The following is a 17,448-nucleotide window of genomic DNA, read 5'->3' on the forward strand; positions in this document are numbered from 1 at the left end:
GACAGGCCGCGCGGAGGACGGGGGGGGGGAAGTGCGACGAATCGATGGCCGAGCTAGCGATGCGGACGGCGGGGATGCGGCGGCGGGTCTGGCTCGGCCTGATGAGCGCGCGGCAGCCGTTGTCGACCTAAAGATACTGCAGTGTGCTGCGTTTGTGTCAGGGGGCCTGACTCTCCCGTCACGTACGCACGTTTTACCCCCGTGTAACACCATTGAGTGCACTGGAGTCACACCAGCTTAACACTGGCGTAAGAGAGTGGTGAAGAAGGCCCCAGGAGTGAGTGTACTGGTAAGGGTGTAACAGAGTGGGGGATTAGGCAGAGTGCTGGCCCTGGCCTCTGCCTGAAGACAGGATACTTGCCTAGGTGGACCAGTGGGCTGACCCGTACAATCATTCTTACGTTTTTTATGTTTGCTCTGGTACTTTACTCAAATGATAATTCCCCTGCTGATCCTGCTCTCAGTTTTAGGAGCTGCTCTCTGTATGCAAAAAGAAAAGGAGTGCTTGGGGCACCTTAGAGACTAACCAATTTATTTGACAGGTTTCAGAGGAACAGCCGTGTTAGTCTGTATTCGCAAAAAGAAAAGGAGTACTTGTGGCACCTTAGAGACTAACCAATTTATTTGAGCATGAGCTTTCGTGAGCTACAGCTCACTTCATCAGATGAAGTGAGCTGTAGCTCACGAAAGCTCATGCTCAAATAAATTGGTTAGTCTCTAAGGTGCCACAAGTACTCCTTTTCTTTTTGCAATTTATTTGAGCAAATTGGTTAGTCTCTAAGGTGCCACAAGTACTCCTTTTCTTTTTGCAAATACAGACTAACACGGCTGTTACTCTGAAACCTGATCTCTGTATGCAGTTCCCATGCCACCAGATGTGCACTGTTTCATGCAGCTGGGACTTTGCTTCTCATTCTGCCTGTAGCATGCATGTCACTGTGAGGCAAAGTCAGGAGAAGATCCCCCATCAGTGAGAGAGTGCTGTTGGAGTGGCTACTTCTCCCAGGCCTTTACAATGGGTAGGATAATGAGGCAAGCTTGGAGCTCAGAACTTTGGAAGCAAAATGCCCCTTAATATTTAAGTAAGAAAGCGGGAGAAAGGATAGAAAAAAAGAGGAAAAATGGATGGTGGCATAAGGGGGTAAAAACGAAGGAGGAACGGGATGAGAAGCCAACTGGAAGGTTGGTAGGGAACTCAAAGTGGGCAGAGAGGTAAGAAGGAAAGAACATGAGCAGAAAGAAAGGGGCAGAGCAAAGGGGAAGGGAGGGAGAGACCAAGAATAGACAGAGAAGGGGAGGGAAATGAATGAGGAGAAAGACAGATTCTGAATCAGCAAGGTACTTAAGCATATGAATAGCCTATTGACTTCAGTAGAACTATATATGCACTTAAAGCTAAGCAGTGTCTTGCTGAATCTGGACTTCAATGCTGGCGGGGGTGGGGGAAATTGTATCTATGTCTTTATTATCTCCAGAGTTGATTCCTGCAACAGGCTCTACCTGGCTGTCTACAAAGGCCACTAGAGATATGTCTACATGGCAATAAAAAGCCTGTGGCACAGCTGCAGTTGGCCTGGGTCAGCTGATTTGGGTTTGCAGGGCTCAGGCTGTGGGGCAATAAAATAGCTCTGCAGATGTTCAGGCTCAGGTTGATAGAGCCTGGCCTCTGAGGCACCATGAGTGGGGAGGGTCTCAGAGCCTACGTCCTCCAGCCTGACTGTCAACAGTGCTATTTTTAGGCCCATGGCCCAAGCCTTGCTAGCCCAAGTTAGTTGACCTGTGTTCTGTGACTCAGTGCCATGAGTTTCTTATCATAGTGTAGACATACTCTAGGACGCATCAGCTAGTGTTGAACATGGTTGCCCAGCTTCTGAGCAAGGTGAGCTGGTGGGAGCATTTTACATTACTGCTCCATACTGCACTGTGTGGGTGAAGATTTAGGTACTGGTTATGATCAGCAAAACACTGAAGCACCCTTGTACTTAGGTCCTGTTTAAGTCAATGGACATGCTTATAGCTACATACACAATTGCCATCATGGGGATGCTTTGTGGATATACCATGTTATATTACAGAACTTTGATAAGATGAAATGTCAGCCAAAGATAACCTGACTCTAAAGTTGGGGTGAGAGACCTGTAACTTATTGCTAGGATGATTATGGTGAGGAAGATCAGGTTTTATCATTAATTAAAGGGAGGAGATTGGGGGGCAGTGCATGAGAGTAGTCAAGCATGTTCACAAAATCCAAGGATGACAGAATTTTGAGAAGAAGAGTATGATCCACAGTGTCAAGGTGGGCAGCCTGGTGAAGCTACCTGTCAAGGTTCCTCCCCCACTCTGAACTCTAGGGTACAGATGTGGGGACCTGCATGAAAAACCTCCTAAGCTTATCTTTACCAGCTTAGGTCAAAACTTCCCAAGGTACGAAATATTCCACCCTTTGTCCTTGGATTGGCCGCTACCACCACCAAACAAATACTGGTTACTGGGGAAGAGCTGTTTGGAAATGTCTTTCCCCCCAAAATACTTCCCAAAACCTTGCACCCCACTTCCTGGGCAAGGTTTGGTAAAAAGCCTCACCAATTTGCCTAGATGACTACAGACCCAGACCCTTGGATCTTAAGAACAGCGAACAATCCTCCCAACACTTGCACCCCCACTTTCCTGGGAAATGTTGGATAAAAAGCCTCGCCAATTTGCATAGGTGACCACAGACCCAAACCCTTGGATCTGAGAACAATGAAAAAGCATTCAGTTTTCTTACAAGACTTTTAATAGAAATAGGAGTAAATAGAAGTAAAGAAATCCCCTCTAAAATCAGGATAGTAGATACCTTACAGGGTAATTAGATTCAAAACATAGAGAATCCCTCTAGGCAAAAACTCAAGTTACAAAAAAGATACACAGACAGAAATAGTTATTCTATTCAGCACAATTCTTTTCTCAGCCATTTAAAGAAATCATAATCTAACGCATACCTAGCTAGATTACTTACTAAAAGTTCTAAGACTCCATTCCTGTTCTATCCCCAGCAGAAACAGCATATAGACAGACGGAGACCCTTTGTTTCTCTCCCTCCTCCCAGCTTTTGAAAGTATCTTGTCTCCTCATTGGTCATTTTGGTCAGGTGCCAGCGAGGTTACCTTTAGCTTCTTAACCCTTTACAGGTGAGAGGAGTTTTCCCCTGGCCAGGAGGGATTTCAAAGGGGTTTACCCTTCCCTTTATATTTATGATACTACCGATGTAGGTTTCCCGCTCCTAGTTTGTGGAGGATGGTGCTGGAATCTTTTCCATGTAATATAACTGCAAAGCTGTTTTGCTTCCGGCCTTAAACAATGTTTCAGGCTGACTTTATTTGGGAGACCTTGCACTCCCACCCCCCATCTCTTTCTCTCTTGCATATGCACACTAAATAATACAGAGATTAATTGTTCCTCTTTCATTTTTCAAACAATCACCTTGCATGGATTAACTTAATCTTTTTCATAATCTACACGTCAGAACTTCTGATAAAAATAACTTGTTAACAGTGGAAATTGAATTTCCATATCGAATTCTTATTAAAATTATCATTTGTGTTAATGTGGTAATTGATTTGTTTGCTGTTTTCTTATTTTATGAGTACAGAAAATTTACAGTTGGTTAGTAAAAAGCCTCTCAGAGATAATTCATTCAAATGGCATACTGGGGTTCTATGTGTACTGTGTCTCAGTGACTCCATACCAAATTTGCTTAGTTTATAGCTAAAGAGAAGGATATTTTCTAACTGCCAACCCAGCAGACTCAGTCTGTTTTTTGAAAGTCAGGATGGATTTTTTCTGACTCATCATCACAAGTAATGAAGATTCTGCAGGCCAAATTCTCCAGAGTTACACCTATTCAATCCCATTATCTTCCCATTCTGGTCTCAGTTACGACTGTATACATTGTAAGTCTTCAGCGGGGTAACACAAGTGTAACTGAGCACATAATCTGGTCCCGCAATTGGAATTTGTTGATGCACAGCAAGAATAAAATCCAGCTCACTTGCTGATTATTGCATTAGCTTTGCAGTAAGATTAAAAAACTGTACAAACTTTTTTGGAGCCTAATGTGAGTATGAATCTGAATACACACAGGGAGTTGATCTGTTGAGTAAAAAGGTACTTTTCAGAGCAGAACACACTTTGTGTAATTATCCAGTCCCACTAGAGGGCACATATGGCACAGTTGATTTTCAAAAGGAAAACAAAATTACACATAACCATGGATGTAAGCAAGCATATGTGATGTACACCACAGGATGCAGATTTTAATTTCTGGAGGCAGCATTACTCTGGAATACTGGCAGGTTTCTTTGTCAAGCATTTATTTCCATACGGCTACATCTCTATATCTAAGTGCATCTGCTTTGTTAGTGATCATAGTGGGCTAAATTCGTCCCTCATGTAGCTCTGTTGACTTCAGTTGAGTTACTCCAGGGAATGCATTTGTCCTCATTTTGTGTTATTTCTGGTCTACATTGGGAGTTTATGTATGCTTTGCTACTGCAGGCGCAAGCAGTGGATTGAGTATGGGCCCAAATTTCAAATTGCATGTCAGTTATCTCTCATGAGGATGTTTAAAAGAAGGAAAAGAGGAAATTCAAGTTATTCACAATAAAAAATAGCCTGAGACCACTTGTAAGGAAATCTGTTACGTTTATGGAGTAAATTCCGATCATAAAATAGCTTATTTTAAATTTGGAATGGATGTTGATTTTACATTTGACGAGTATGATTTCTGATTCACGGAAAAGAAACTTGAACAAAGGAAATTTAGCAAAACAAATTGGATTACTTTCCAATATGGTAGGGGAGTGGAAGGATCGCACTTGTGTGGCTGAGCAGAGGGTGGCTGGACACAGAGGAGGCATGTGGGGGAATGCCCATTTCTCTCTGCCCCTCCCTACCTTCAACAGCCATACTAACACACAAGCCACATGCACACACACACCTCCATGCAGAACAACTCCCCAGCAGTGTAACTAAGAAGCTGGGGACACCAGTAGGGGCCCCTACAACTGGTATGGAGCCACAGATCCTCCCTACAGAGTGTATGGTTCTTATTAAGGGCACAGAGAGCTTATTTCTAACACCCCATTGATTTTACTTAAATATTACATAACACAGCAACCAAAGACTGCTGTAAACTACAGCCTGCTGCAGTCCATTCTGCTCCCTATCGTTCAGAACCCCACCTTCCATGCTGAAGAATCAGTTTTGATCTCCACAGCCACACTTACCTCCTTATACATCACCTGCTCCACATAGGGAGGGCATGAGCCTCCTACAAATCCACTGGGCTCCATCCCGAGTTTTGGAGTGAAACCACTGTCAGTACTGAGGGGAGAAGTGGGAGGAAGATAATTCCTTCCTCTGACAAGAAGATTTAGGAAAAACTCAGTCAGGGAGATTTTACATCCCCCCAAACCTGGTCATAAAGGAATTGCCACAGGAAGGGGTGATCTGGGCCAGTGAATCTTTAGGGGTGGATAAAGAAGGATCCTTGTATTCTTGTGGTCTGGACAACAACAATGAGGGAATCCCCCCAGCTTCCTAGAATTCTCTTGATGGCCTACCCATTTGATACAGGATTAATATGCATTGTCACCCACTCCTTGCCATCTTTTATTATGTAGCTCTGGGCCCAGATAGAGCCCTGAGTTAGAGGCAGAGCAGCAGGAGAATATGAAATATATAGAAAGTACCCACAGAGATGCAGGAGATGATGCAATAGGAGGGGATGCAAGATGCTATTGGACTAACCTGGTGTTGCACTGACTGAGATACCTGGATTAGAAGGAAGATCAAGGACTCTGGGTAAAGACAAATGTCCAGCTGGAAGGGTGTGTGTTGTGGGAATACCAGCATTTTGGGGGAGACCTACCATTTTGGTGATTGCAGGCCCCATTTTGGCTTTAATCCATTCATTTAATCCACTTCATTAATTCTTTTAATTACTCATCTCATTGTCTCCATCTAGCTGCTTACTGCTCAGCTTCCGGGAACATGTAATTAATAAATTGTACCAAAGTAAGAGCAATATGATCCAGAGTATGCTGAGAAAAGGAGGGGTGACAAAGTCATCTCTAACAATACATTTCAAATTAAAGTGAATTCCTGAATCCATGCTATTTATAAAGCAATGCAGCAGCCCTGTAGTACAATAGCAGCCAGCATACAGTGAGTGAATGATAATATCATGCCATCTCTTGGGCTTAAGTGAGGCATCACAGAGATGCAGAAATCAATGAAGGATTACTACCGGGAGAGATGGACTAATAAAAAGAAAATCATAAAAATAATATTTGGCACTTGTACATATTTTCAGTAAAATGTAGCGGGTCTGGAAGGATGCAGGTATCGGAGCTCCTCAGTTATTGTCATCACAATAATAACCAACATTAGTGTTACCAGATTTGCCTGTTACTTTGGGATATGCTCATTTATCAGGGTTACTCTTCTGGGGGAGGGGAGGTCTGTAATTCTATCAGTGTATTGCTTGTGATACTTGTGTTCTCATACGGAGCTCTACTTTTCCCTGCTGCAAGTTTCCGCCCAGTGGTGCTATCTGTTGTAGGAGCAGCAGTGATCTGTATGCTCTGTATGACTATGCTATGTATAATCTTTATGCTCAAAAGGTCTATTACACTCTCCCCTCCTTTTGTCTCCTCTCCCTCTTTGAATACCTGTGAAGTGGCTTTCCTCCTCCTCCTTCCTCCTGGAATGCTTGTGTAAGCAGTGTCAGGATGAGCTCCACCCTGACATCTGGTGGTGAGGTGTGGCAAGTTGTGGAAAAGAACTTCAGGGGCCGATCTCATTTGCATAGGCACACCCACCCCGCCTAGAATGAGGCCATAGCTGCCCAAATGGTCACTTTGGCTGCAGTGGGATCCCCAGTGTCTCTGTTATTGGGGCAGGAAGAATAAATTGTTATTACCCTGATTATGGGAACTGTGCTTGGAACTGTACTTGGCCTTTTGTTATGATGAAGGGACCCACCATCAACTAAGTAGCACTCGCTAGGCAAGGGTCATGGGTTCCAAAACTTTGTGAATTGAGAGACGTTGGGGACAAGTATTAATACTTGGTGGCATGGGCCCTTTGGTGAGGGCCTTACATGCTAATTGCACTTTGTCCTCTCTCTACTGTGGAATATCAGAGCTAATTTTGGTTTCATTTGGAGTCTAGTTACAGGCTGCTGAGCTCACTTTGGGCTAATGGTGCACTAGTACTGAGGCTCCCCTACTACAAGCTGAATTCACCAAAGAGCTGACCTGACTAAGAGCTGAAATCACTGAGTGTTGTATTAAGTAGTGGGGGAACCTGAAGATATATTGTGGAGAAGTTTGCGGGACGGTTGGAGTGCCTTGTGGACAGGCTGGTGGAGCAGTTTTCATAGGACGGCGGGAGCTGCTGGTGGGACGCGGAGCAGAGCAGTTCGTGGACTGGCTGGTGGAGCAGTTCATGGGACGGTGGGAGCTGCTTGTGGGCCACGGAGCGGAGTGAAGCAGTTTGTGGGGCGGCTGGTGGAGTGGAGTGGAGCGGAGCGGAGCGAAGGCCTATGGAGCTGTGGGGCGGTCAGCTTCAGATCATGTAAAGTGCCTTTTACTCCCGCCCCCATCTCCACTCAGGTTGGGAGGTAAAGCTCTGCAGATAAACTTTTTAACTCTGGGGCTGCCCTGACCAGGGACAGAGACTTTTGGGTCATTGGACTTTTGGGACTTTGGGTGATTTGGGGTTGCTGGACTCAAGAACCAAAGGGAAAGGGCATGCCCCAATTTGCTTGGGATGGGTTTTTTGCTCATGGGTTGTGTTACGAATCCTGTTGGCGGTGTTTCCCCAACATAATGCCACATTGTTTCTTTCTGTTATTAAAAGGCTTTTTGCTACACTCAGACTATGTGCTTGCGAGACGGGAAGTATTACCTCTTGGAGGCGCCCAGCGGGGGTGGTATATATTTGTCCCAGGTCACTGGGTGGGGGCTCGAGCCGGTTTGCATTGTGTTATTGGAATGGATCCCCTAGATATTGAACCCGGCCCTTGTTGCTGCCAACTCTGATGGGCAGAAGGGTTACATTTGTGGGATGAATGGGCTGCTTCAGAAGAGCTCTAAGGTAGACAAGGTGTCTGGGACTCTAATTAGGCAGTGATCACACACCCAATGCCTGGACACTGCCTGAGGTGGAGTGTGACCAACCAGAAGCAGCCAAGTCATCTCTAGTCGCAGGCCACGAGGAGCAGGTCCTTAAAAGGGGAAGGGGCCATGTGCTCATGTGTGCACTCATAAGCTTGTACCACTGTGTTGCAGTCCATCGTGCCTTGGGAAGACTTACCTTCATCACACCATCCATTGCTGCCCAGTGGGACACTTACCTTGAAGGATCCTGACATCTCCAGTGCTGTGCCTGTCCTGGGAGCGTGAATATGTGAGTGTGACACACACACACCTGCCCTTTTCTTTTGAGTTTAGCTATCAGAATAATAAACATGCTGCTTTCTGCCAAACTCTGGCCGCCTGGGGTGTTGTTAGAATGGCCCCAAAAGAAAGGGGCAGACCCCTGGATGCCAGGGGCAGTTCCACCTGGGAATACAATTCCTGAACTAGAGCTCATGTGGATCAATATGCACTTATAAACAGTCCCAATAAGGTGGGACTGGATCTTGCAGCTGCCTGGCTCCTGTGGCAAGCAGGCTGGCAATGGCAGGCAGCAAAGAGTCAGCTCGCCATTGAAATAGATTCACTCAAGGACCAATGTAATGAGTTGGAGAAGGAACCGGATATGTGGAAGGCACAGACTTTGACTGCTAGCGCCCAGGCTTCTTCCCTCTCTGTGGCAGCAGTACAGGCAGCCACAGCAGAGGAGGAGAGGCAGCGGGTGGAAACAGAGAATGCTACTCTGAGCCAGGCAGTTACCTGCCTGAAGGATCTGTTCCTGGAGGGGTCCGCCTGGGAGAACAGGGTCCGTGGGGCTTATTCAGCCTGGGTTGCTGCCAGTGGGGTGAAAGCCCAGGGGGATGCAGGACCATATGATGATTGGGACAGGGATATCTGGTTTGATCTGGATCCCCTGGATCCGGACCCCAGATGGCCAAACCCCAGACACCATGTTGCAGCTGTCCAGAGGGTGGTCTGAAACTATGGGCCTGCACCCGCAGGAAGAAAGGCAGCTCCAAGTACTGGACACACTGTGGCAGAGACCGAGTTGACTCTCAAGCAAGCAATAGAGTTAGCAAAAACCCCGGAGAGAAAATGGGTACACCACGGACAACTCAAAGATCAGGGTCTGCCGCGGCGGGAGCACTGTTCTAATTTGTTTCTGAGCTTCTATCTTTCAGCCTCCAAACTGGAACATCAGGAGAGCTGGTACCAGCTGACGAGTTATAGAAATACCATGGTGATAGTGTCGCGGCAAAGTCTGTATTGCATGTTCTGTGTCTGTCTCTGGTGGGTGTCTTGTGCTAGCATTGGGCCCAGAGAGAGAGGGGATACTACACTAGACAGGATAAATGCATTTTCCTCTCTCTGCTTCCCCCATCTCCAACCAAATTATCACTCACATCCACCTCTGTCCAAAAGACTTTGGTCCCCAATACATCAGGTTTATTTTTTGTTAGGTTCTCTAATAATCATTTTGCTGTTAAGTTTTGTTATTGATACATTTGTATTGTTAGTTACATTTTCTTGTATTGTTAATTCCACTTTCCAACTGTGGTACTCCTACAAATCTTATTTGTTGTGTATACTTAAGGGTTAGGGTTGACTTTTATTGTTTGATGGCTATTGCAGCATTAAACTTGGGCCTCATTTTGTTTGTCAATGTACCCAATTACTGTAATGATGATGGTTTTATTGTATTCCCAATTATTATAATTGTGATTGTTTGCATTTGTGTTTATATTATATCTGGTGTTTAGTCAATTGTAATGATTTTAGATATATTGACCTAGTTATGATTGTTTGGTCTGTTTGCAACAGATCACCTGTGCCCTACAAGGACAACAACTACTGTAATGATCATAGATCAAGGGGCAGAGTGTTGTAGGAGCAGCAGTGATCTGTATGCTCTGTATGACTACGCTATGTATAACCTCTATGCTCAAAAGGTCTGTTACACTTCCTCCCTCCCTCCCCCCCTTCCCCGGTTTTGTCTCCTCTCCCTCTTTGAATACCTGTGAAGTGCCTTTCCCCCTCCCACTCCCTCCTGGAATGCTTGTGGGATGAATGGGCTGCTTCAGAAGAGCTCCAAGGTAGACAAAGTGTCTGGGACTCTAATTAGGCAGCGATCACACACCCAATGCATGGACACTGCCTGGACACTGCCTGAGGTGGAGTGTGACCAACCAGATGCGGCCAAGTCATCTCTAGTCGCAGGCCATGAGGAGCAGGTCCTTAAATGGGGAAGGGGCCATGTGCTCAAGTGTGCGCTCATAAGCGTGTACCGCTGCGTTGCATTCCATCGTGCCTTGGGAAGACTTATCTTCATCACACCATCCATTGCTGCGCTGTGGGACACTTACCTTGAAAGATCCTGGCATCTCCAATGCTGTGCCTGTCCTGGGAGCGTGAGTATGTGAGTGTGAGTATGACTCCCCCCCTCCTTTTCTTTTGAGCTTAGCTATCAGAATAATAAACATGCTGCTTTCTGCCAAACTCTGGTGGTCATTAGTCCTCCCTAAGCTTACTAGCTGGCCCAATTTCGGATAACACTATCCTGCAGGACCGAGGTTCCACAGGGCTGGGTTCTTCCACTCCAGAATCAAACAAACACACACACACACATTAACAGAGAGTGTCTGAGAGGACTGGGTCAATCAGCACTCTCAAGCTGACCCCTTAGATGTCCCTGGACTCAGCAGGCTGGGTGGAACAGCACTTCCAAGCTGTCACCCTCATAGGCCCTTGGATTCAGCAGGCTGGGTGGAACAGCACCTCCAAGCTGTCACCCTCCTATGCCAGGAGCACCGCACCGCATAGAGTACTCCTGAGCAAACTGGGGCGAGCAACACTTCCAAGCTGCCACCGTCATATGCCCCAGGTTCAGCACGTCCCTATCCTCACTTTCACGTTACACTTGTTCTAGTAGTAATCCACTTGATGAGCAAACCCCACAGGATTTTTGGCGCTGAAGGAATCTTTAGCTTCGGTATGAGGAGTGTTGCTGCAGAGTGAATGAGGACACCAAAAAACACCCACGAGGAGGGGAGGGAGAGAGAGAGAGAGAGAGAGAAGCAACCAGCTTAACCATGAAAGTTATGTATTGCCAGGTAACAACCATAGGGGAGCCAAACGAACAAAAAACAGTTATAATATTAAATCTAACTTAAACTTGATTATAAAAGTCAGCTTTAGAAAACTATAATTGATCACACAAGTCAGGGTCAGAAGTCTATACCTAGAGAAAGAGCTGAGTTCTCACCACTCCGTGAAGCTTGAATCAATTTTTGGGCACTGCAGGGTTCTTTTAGTTTAGGTACAAGAAGCGTTGCTGCAGAGCGAATAAGGAAGCCAAAAAACACCCACAGGTTGGGGTGGGGGAGAAGAGGAGAGAGAGAGAGAGAGAGAGATGGGTTCTCACCACTCCAGGAAGCTTGAATCGATCAGGAGTCTCAGATGGTGGTGGTGGTAGCTGAGAGGCCGGAGTGCTGGAGACAAGCAGAGCCCCCAGTACAATCAGTCAGGAGAAGATGATGTCCCCATGGAACTGATGCAGATTTTGGATCCAGCCATCAGAACACTTACTTGAGCATGGGTAGGGGTTTTTGTAGGGAAACAACAATGGTTCAAGGGAGAACACTAGATTTCTTTATGGGTAAACTGGTGGCTCAAGGGAATATACCAAAGTTGTTTTGTGCAGGCTAGACAATAGGAACTGATCATTCCACGCTATGAGCGGTGTTCCTTGGAGGGAGCTCACCATGCAATTAGGGAGTTTCACTATTTTGGTTACCAATAAAGGATTTATTACTAGAATTGGTCTGATAACTACTGAGCTTGGTATGTACAGGCATGGGTTCAATAATATCTGGAGCAGAGATCCCCCATCATGCAGTGCTTCCCTGCTTTTCTCCTCCCAGAGTTCCATGCGGTTCTTGCCTTGGAATCTCTGTTCTCCATTCTGTATGCTACTGGAGATGCCTCCCTGTTCCATCTTCAATGCAAATGAGGCTAGGGGAGTTTCCTTAATCTTGTCACCTTGTCCCAGGGGTTTAGTTGTGTCTCCCACTGCCTTTTCATTGCTTTTTATAAGTCTTTCTTCTGATCAGTTTTGGTTCAAGCAGAGGCTGCGTGGGGGGTGGAGGGAAAGGTCTTTTGTGAGTCAAACACAATGACACAGAGCTGATAGGTAACGAGTCCCCCCATTGATGGGGTGCTTGCACTGAGCGAGTATCCCCATCATATCCTTACTCCGTTGTTCCAGGTCTCATCTTCAATCCATTGCAGCTGCCGCATCAGTCGCTGGATCCAGCAAACCAGTAGAACCAGACCAATTGCTAGTATAATTTGGAAACCAATGATCACCACAATGGAGTGAAGCATGATATTCAAAAGATCTGTTGCACTGTGGCTCCACCCAAACAAAGGCTCCCACCAGGAGTGATGGCCTCTGTTTTTAACTGTAACTGCTAGCCTAGAGATCTCCTGGTTGTGGTGCTGAATCTCAAGTTTGCCATTTTCCCCCAAAGTTTGGAGCTTCTGCAGCTCAGTTTCTAAGGTGGGATGAGTTAATAGTCCCTTAATGGCAGTGAGACCCATCCCCAGAGAAATGGGGGAAACCTCCTTGTAGAGCTCAGGATAGGCTTTCAAATGTTGTACAGTCCATATAGGCACAGTAAACGTAATATCACAGCTAACAATAGTGGTTACATTACAGAAACAGTGATTAACATGAGGCACATGGGTTGAATCCAATGTCCATTAATCAATACAATATTACCTCTCGTTCTTACACACACACATGCTTTACCAACATAGACAATAACAGACCCCTCTTCCTGGATAACATCGAAGGAACAGTGAGACTTATTCCCAGGTTGTGGGAAGAATCATTCATCATGTTCCTCCAATGCTTGGTCTTCACAGATATAGCCCAAACCTTCTTTTCTCCTAAACCCTTTACATTTACTGTGTTCCACACATTATCCTTCTGCCAAGCCCAAGTGTTAGGATCTCTGGAATACATTACTGAGTTATCATTAATCTGTAATTCCAGTGAGACTACTGGGTGGATTACTCTAATTTCTTTGCCTGTCACAGTTCTCAAGAATAACTGCAAGCTTTGCTGGTGGTGATTGTATGAAGTGTTAACTCTTAACTCTTAATCTTTTTCTATGAGTCTTTCCCACCCAGGAAATACTTTACTTATTAACTGCTTGCTGTTCCTCACTTAACTGTTTCAAAGATGCTGTTAATGGGGTTCCCATCTTTCCTATATTTTTGGTGGTATATGATAGTTTATTAGCCAGAACTTCTATGTTTGCAGCATCAACTAAAGTGATTCCTGTTCCTATAGGTTCAATCCAATCACTTAATTCCCTTTTTACTCTACTTACTTGGTCGACCCCTTGCCACATTCTTACCCATTCATCCCAACCCTTATGGCTAGTTCCAATCAAGGGAGCATACAGGTGCTATGTGAGAGATATTCATGCCTTCTTAAGTGGATTTGACCCTCCTTCAGAAAGTCTGAGGTTGAAGAACCAAATGATGTTCCTAAGAGTCTCCTTGGGTCAGCGCTGCCCAGGGTTGTGGGAAATAGGGGGATTATCATTGGGAAGGCGACTGGCAGAGTGAGGAACATTATTCACAAATGTGATCGCGTGTACTGGCTCTGAGGTAGTCTTTTTGCTGATTTATCTTTTTAAGATGCCAGTCTCTCACAGCAAATCCCCTGCCTGTTTGATTTTTGCAACTAGTTCATTCCAGGTTAGGTGTTCTATAGCCACAGCCCCCATGGTCATTTTTGTCTGAGAATTTAGTCCTGCATAAGTGCTCTGTACTAATTCAGGTCCCTGATAATGGGAAGTGATAATCCCATTCTCTTCTGTCTGGGGTAATGAATCAGAGAGAGCTGTCAGCATTTTTTTTTCAAATTAGGTAAGCTTCTGGGGCCTCTCCTGATTTCTGCTCTTCCATTATAGGTAGTTTCTCGAGGGAAGAAGCAGGCAGTAATATTTTGAGAGCACTTATCATCCATTCCTGGGGTCCAGTAGCAGTCCGCTCCCAATAACCTATGCCTATGTCCAAAGCATCTGCATCACAAGGAGAGGCACATAAGAGAGAGCCAATTGGGTTAAGCTCATGCCACCAAAAGTTTTGCCACCCTAAATGTGGACAAGCAGTATTCTCCTCTGGGAGGAATGGATTGGGCTCATTATTAGTTAGGGTGACAGAACTGGGTCCTAGAGCAAGAAAGCACATACAAATCTACTGCCATTTTAAAAAACTCATAGCTCAGTCAAAACAAACCTAATTTCACCATAATATTTGTCCTGGGAGTAGGCTATTTCCCCATCAAATTTCTATCCCAGCCATTCTGGTGAGCTGTTCAAAAAAACCACTACATGATTTTTAATCTTTTTAGAATGTAAAAAGTATATTTTCCAGTCTGCTTGCAGCCATAATTAATGCAACCATTTCAAACTTTTAAAAGAAAAATTAACTTCAGGCACAGACCAAGCCTGGAAAAACTCAACTCAGAAGATGAAATGGTCAGAAACTTAAAAGTTCCTGAATGTAAGGGATTAGAATGAAAACTATCATGCAACCTTAATTATCTCAGTCATTTCACTCCCTTTATAATGTCTGTCTTTTCTAAGCTTGAACTAAAAAATGGCCTTTAGGTGCATGTGGCATCTTGGAACATCCATGGTCCAAGAGACCCATGTTCACATTTTATTTGTGTCATAACAACAATCTGTTTATAAAGTCTGTGTAATTAGTCACACCAGAGAGATAAAACTGAAAATTATGCAAGGATTCCTGTCTATTCAGTCTAAAAAGAACTCTGGGGAGGCAAGTTATCCTGGTTCCTAAATTAAATCATTTTGGGTACTGATTTATTATGAAAGATAATAATCACTTCACTGTAAAATTATCTGTCAGGATAAAAAGAAAAGAAGTACTTGTGGCACCTTAGAGACTAACCAATTTATTTGAGCATAAGCTTTCGTGAGCTACAGCTCACTTCATCTGTAGCTCACGAAAGCTTATGCTCAAATAAATTGGTTAGTCTCTAAGGTGCCACAAGTACTCCTTTTCTTTTTGCAAATACAGACTAACACGGCTGTTACTCTGAAATCTGTCAGGATAGCCGTTTAAGGAGTTGATATGGACATGACAAGGGATAAGAGCAGAAATCAGGAGAGGCCCCAGTAACCAAATTATCAGAATGATGCATATTTGTATGATTAAACATCAGCACAGATGTTTACTCAAGAAAAAAAACTATCTTCTAACTACCTAAGAATATTGCCCACTGAGAAAAATGTGTAGGATCCCCCTATGCCACACCAAGGAGGTGTGCACATAAAGGCTGCTGCTATCAGACTCTTGGAAAGGGTACTGGTAGAGTCTGACCCTGCATTCCTTAGCACTCACAACTCCTACAGAAGTAACATCTCTGTGCAGTGCAAGATTGGGTCCTTAATCTCCTTTCAATTTTCAGTATACACAGATCCAATCAGACTGTTATAAGTGATATTTTTGTGATGTATTAGCTAAATAAGTCCCCAAGAGGATGGTAAATTCATTATTTCTTTTGGGAGAAAAAAATAGATGAACTTGAATAAATAGCTGAGTTGTACATCTAACAATAATGGGATAATGGATCAGCATGTGTCACTCTCAAAAACTGTCTTAGAAGATAGGTACCTCTGTTAGCTGTTTCCGTTTTGCTTCTCACTGTTGTATATAAGAACCAGGCACAAATGTTTAGGTAGTACTAATAGGATAAAACATACCCCCTGGGAGAAGGACAGAACAAAGCCTGTGCATCACTTTAAGTCCCATTTAAACCCTATTTTGAGGGCACAAGAGGTGCACTGGCCTTCTCCACAGGAAAGACTTTCACCTATAACATCACAAAGGAAACTCTAAGAACTTTGTCTCCGTGAATCTAAATTACTTTTTTTTCCCCTCGCTTTTTCTTCTTCTCTCTTTCTTACTCTCCTTGTATCCCTTATTTCCACTGAATGCTGGCTAGGAAAGAATTACTTGCCATTTTAATTTTAAAAATACTGTACAGAAGAGAGAAGACATTCCTAGTGGAAGGCATTACAAAACAAGTGGGTATGGAATTCTGAGCCAAGTGTGCTTATGTCTGGACTCTGCTTCTGCTTTAGTAAGGAGGTTCAGTGTCAGGGTCCTACCACCAAATATTCTCTTAACTCAATCTGAGTCTGAGGTTAACCAGCTGCAGTAGCCCTGTGTGGCCATTTTGGCTGGTTGTGAATAGTTAATTGATCTTCCAGGTAGTTAGATCTAACATTGATGTCAGTGTGGAAACAGATAGGAAGGAAAGTCTGGGTAGGAATTTAGATCTAACCTTACTGTAGTAAAGTCAAATTCTGCCCAGACTTACACTATTAAGTCAATAGGGATGCACAGAATATATCAGGATAGAATATATACCCTAGAGGTTCTGCTGAAGAAAAACAGAAATGAGGAGTGAACAAAAAGGGAAGAGGACTGATCTGAAACCAACAAGATGAAATTAAATAAAAACAAGCGTAAAGTACTTCACTTAGGAAGGAAAAATCAAATGCAAAACTACAAAACGGAGAATAAAAGGCTAGGTGATAATACTCCTGAAAAGGATCTGGGGTTTATTGTGAATCACAAATTGAATATGAGTCAACAATGTGAGCATCAGTGAAAAAGGCTAATATCATTCTAGGGTGTATTAACAGGAGTGAAAGACACAGGAGATAACTGTCCCAGCTCTACTCTGCACTAGTGAGGTCTCAGCTGGAGCACTGTATTCAATACTGAGTGCTACACTTTAGGAAAGATGTGGACAAACTGGAGAGACTCCAGAGGACAGCAACAAAAATGATAAAGGGTTTAGAAAACCTGTCCTGACCTCTGAGGAATGGTTAAAACAATTGGGCATGTTGAGTTTTGAGAAAAGAAGACCAGGGGAAGACCTGAAGACTATGGGAGGGACCTGAAATATGTTAAGAGATTATATAAAAAGGACCATGACTATACATGATTACAATGTAGAAAATTTGTTCTTTATGTATTACAATGTGATAAAGACATTATTTTAGAATGGTCTACAGTTGCCAAGTGTTTTTGAAAGATTTGTTCAAATTACAAACAAAAAGGGGAAACACACCAGAACAGCAAAGAACATCCTATTCATTTGACCACGACCCTGAGCCTGCAGCCCCTTACCGAACTTTCTGTACTGTCTTAT

The 17,448-nt window shown here is 44.2% G+C and overlaps 1 long non-coding RNA gene across 1 annotated transcript; it reads left to right on the forward strand.

The window, feature by feature from the left end:
• Positions 1-57: 57 nt before the first annotated feature.
• LOC140917293 (uncharacterized) lies at positions 58-10,679 on the forward strand. The gene is made up of 2 exons (XR_012160784.1): positions 58-289; positions 8,337-10,679. It is a non-coding gene; the product is annotated as an uncharacterized lncRNA (long non-coding RNA).
• The last annotated feature ends 6,769 nt before the right edge of the window (positions 10,680-17,448 follow it).

The sequence above is a fragment of the Lepidochelys kempii genome, chromosome 9, assembly GCF_965140265.1.
Source record: "Lepidochelys kempii isolate rLepKem1 chromosome 9, rLepKem1.hap2, whole genome shotgun sequence".
NCBI lineage: Eukaryota > Metazoa > Chordata > Testudines > Cheloniidae > Lepidochelys > Lepidochelys kempii.